The sequence below is a fragment of the Gavialis gangeticus genome, unplaced genomic scaffold (genome assembly GCF_001723915.1).
Source record: "Gavialis gangeticus isolate Ggan-Ray unplaced genomic scaffold, GavGan_comp1, whole genome shotgun sequence".
NCBI classification, from domain to species: domain Eukaryota; kingdom Metazoa; phylum Chordata; order Crocodylia; family Gavialidae; genus Gavialis; species Gavialis gangeticus.
In genome coordinates this window covers 65,060,496-65,064,392 of record NW_017728995.1, presented here as the reverse complement: position 1 = coordinate 65,064,392, position 3,897 = coordinate 65,060,496, and the positions used below count along the sequence as shown (strand labels likewise).

Below are 3,897 nucleotides of genomic sequence, written 5' to 3'. Positions count from 1 at the left end.
TTTTTTTTTTTTTTTGTTTGGTTTTGTAATGAGTGGAGGAAAAGATTAGGTCTGTACATTACTTAAAAGATCCCAGCACTAGATCTTCTGAAATATGGGGCTTCCATGGTCCTATGAAGACTTTCTGAAATGATGTCAGAAATTCCCTGTAAATTTTTCACACTGAAGTGTATGAATGGCAGGTGTTCTCTTTTTGCTTTGTTGGTAGGAGGAGCAGAGTTTAGCCTCAGACGGTTGTATTGCTGTAAGAACTCTGGTGCTGTAAGTAGTGGTAATGCAGATGATTCCATTGATATTTGAATCGGTACTGAATGAGTATTCTCACATGTATGGGTGGCACATGAACTGCAACAGATAAAGACTGATGTTGCCATTGAAATAGGGGCATGACACTAGCTGAGGCCAAAGTCTGTCCATTGCTGATGCTTGTAAATGTAATGTGTAAAAGCTGCTTCACCCACCATTGAAATGCAGCTACTGGTGGAATTCAGTATGTTGTGTAATATTACTGTTTACAGTTAAGGTTATTTTTACTCCATTGAAATGGTAAGCAAAAATTTAACTAGAATGTGTTTGTGACTTAAAATTTGGCTGATACACCAGGGCTACTGGCCTTATACAAATATCAAAGTTTTCTTAATGCCTGAAATAACTAATAGTCTCCTAATTTATGGGAGCCCACCTCCATCTGAATGCCACTGCAAGAGTCAGACCCAGGAGGTGCGAGGGCGAAGGCAATGGTATGTAAAAAGCATTAAAAACATTCTTTAAAATAAAATTTGAAGCCTTGTGCTGGGAGTGCCCTCAGCATACTCTTGCCTGTGTTGACATGAAATGAGTTCCCTAATCACAGATCTTTGAGGGGAAGACTGTTTACATAAAGACTTAGGGTAAAGTGGCTGATTCTGGTTGCCATGAACTTTGTGGCTGTGGTATGTCATAAGGTAACAGACTTTGCATCAGGACTTGCATTTTTAAACTTTGAAAGCTTGTCTGACTTTGTCACAATTATACAGTGGGTCCAATAAAATATATTGTCCTAAGAATTCCTTGCTTTTTGCGTAAGCTTCTTTTGGCATGTAATCTTTTGGAATGAGTTATTTCCAATACCAGATCAGAAGAATATTGAAATACCAACATGACTCATTAAACCTAGTTTTTCTTTGGAGAGCTCCTGTCTTAGTTATTAGTGACTGAGCTGGAATCCATTTAGTTTTCAAGAGCTGATATAACAGCAGATCAAAGTGTTATGCTTCTAGGAGATGGAAGTATATGCTGTAATGCAGACTAAAGCAAGAGAGAAGCTTGAAGTGACCATATGCTGATTTCTGGGATTCTTTTTCTTTCTTTTTTGGGTCTTTTTATCTTTATGGTCTTCAGAGCTGGCTATTGGTCTTTTCCCCCAGATCATCAAGCAAAAGATTAAATAGCAAGAGTGTTCTTTTTGTCAGTCTTAGATCAGTTTGTTTATCTATTATATATATTTACTCATGTTCATTGTATTTTAGAAAAATTGTGGTGTGTTCAAACTCTAAAAATAGTTACTCATTTGCTTAAAATATCTTTTTAAAACTTCCTGTGTACGAGCTTTTCAAAAATATAACAGGTTCTTTAATATTAGTATTATAGGTAGTGCCATATTATGCTTATATCACAATAGTTTCTAAATGCCCATTTGAGTTTGTGGCATCACTGTGCTGTATGAATGAGATGCACTCTTTGCTCAAAGTAGCTGAGGCAGATGAAAAATGTCCTGAGCATAGAGGGGGACAATAACTGTTGTGGTGTTAGGACAGTCAGTAGCAGAGCTTGTAACAGTCCCCAGATCCCCTGATTCAGGCCAGTATTCTTTCCATATGACCCTTCTGTTCCTGAAAATCACTGGTACCTGTATGGTTAATCCGTGTCCTTCAAAAACCTCTTAAATGTATCCCAGCCTTAGAATTCTTGCAGTCTTTAGGGTATTCCTTCAAACCCTTGCCTTGCTTCAGTTTCAATTTAAAACTGCACTTGTAATGTTTGGATCTAAGAAATGTTACGTAGGTGGTACAAGCGAGTTTGGTCTTCAGTAAACTGAGAAACTGTTAAATCTTATTACCTGTGGTAGATGTTCATCTGGAGCTAATTCTGAAGTTGGTGTTGGGTAGTAGTCTGGTAATGTTGAGGAGTCATGCCTTAAATGGTGTAAATCAGATTGGCAACTTCTCAATGAAGGCCGGTAACTCCTCCCCACCGCCATCCCCTGGGTTATTGAATTGTTGCCAACTTCCTGGCTTCCTAGGCCAGATAAAATTGCTTGGTGGGCTGGATCCAGATTGTGGCTTGCCAACCCTTGATGTCAGTAATTTGAAAATTACAGATGTTAACCTTTGAGCATCAGGTAAAATTTCATGTAAAGTTTAACAAGCAGCTAAGCTATGGGTAAGATGTTCCAGGCATAAGAAGCTGTAAAAACCAACCAAACAAACAAACAATACCATACATAAAAATGCTGATAAACAGGTGGGATTGTATAGAGCAGACCAGGGCTAGATTCATCAGGGGGATGGAAAGAGAGTGACAAAATTCATAGCTCAGTTTAAAAAGGTTATGGTTTGCTCTAAGACCTTGTGGAGGCTGTAATATGTTTAGAGGACAAAGAAGATATGATGAGGCAGTCAGCAGCAATCCTGTGTAGAGCTTCTGAGGAGGGGTGGATGGATGATGGGGCTCCATGGGCCAGATTTGGCCTGAGGGCTATATTTTTGACAACCCTGGTGTACAGCTTTGGGAGGCCCTAGACCAGGGAAATGTGAGAAAAGATAAAGATTTTGAAGAAAGATTTTGGGTAGAGGTGCACCAATATATTGGTTACCTATCAGATAGGCACTGATAAAAGGAAAATGAAATTATTTGCTATTGCCTTTTTTTGGCCATTGTAGCTGATCATGTTTTCCGATAATTATGCCTTCTGCCCAGGGCCCTGGATGCCTGGGTTCCATCCCGCAAGCAGGGGTGACCCCAGGTACACCCCCATCCCCTCACTGGTGCACTGGGCTGGGCTGGGCTGGAGCAGAGTGGAGTAGCTGCTGTGGTGTCCCAGGCACTGGTGCAGTGCGGGCTGGGGCCAGGGTGGGTGCTGGAAAAGGCACTGAATGCCGCAAAGATGTGACTGGGGCAGGGAGGGGCAGGCAGATCTGGCTAGCCCAGTGTGAGTCAACCCTTAGGCTTGTGTCCCAAGGCCTGAGGGTAGAACCTGGCAGGGGCCAAGGCAGCTGCTTCCCTCCAGTGTGTGCAGCAGGGTCCTTCCTCTGGCCCCTCAGCCCAGCCGCGTCCTGCCTTTCCCAGGGCTGGGTTCATTCAGTCTCCTCATGGGGTACAGGGGCTTGCCCTGCCCCTGGCAGCTATCAGTATCAGCCAAGAAAATCTTTATTGAAGCACCCCTAATTTTGGGATAGAGTTATGGTAGGTTTGAAGGCACTGAATTTTGGCGGGAAAAAGTGGACTTTTGGTCAAGAATGATTCAAGCACCATTTATCAACAGTGAAGAAACAATTGAGGTTCCTAACTGGGCTTCATGGAGTAGCGCTAAATATTCTTTTATTTCTAATATTCTAAATACTCCTTTTCCAGAAGAGTGAAATCTGTTCTTGAAATTGTAAGGGATGGAATTAAATCACATTTTTGCTAACGTAAGAAAAGTGATGAGTAGTTGTGTAGGGCAGCGTTTCCCAACCTGTGTGCTGCAGCATACTGGTGTGCCACGAAGGGGGGGGCATGGCTCCTGGTGGGGTGTGGTTACAGCCGTTGCCACCACTGCACCCCACCCATGCCAATTCCCCCCCCCCCCCCCCCCCTGTTTGGGCCAGGGGCCCCCGGGGGGGGGGGGAAAGGGGGGGAAAACCGGGGGCCCCCCCC

General features: G+C 43.1%; 1 protein-coding gene across 3 annotated transcripts in view; it reads left to right on the top strand.

The window, feature by feature from the left end:
• Window positions 1-3,897, top strand: part of ATG16L1 (autophagy related 16 like 1) — a 31,487-nt gene that overhangs the window by 2,786 nt on the left and 24,804 nt on the right. The window lies entirely within an intron of this gene.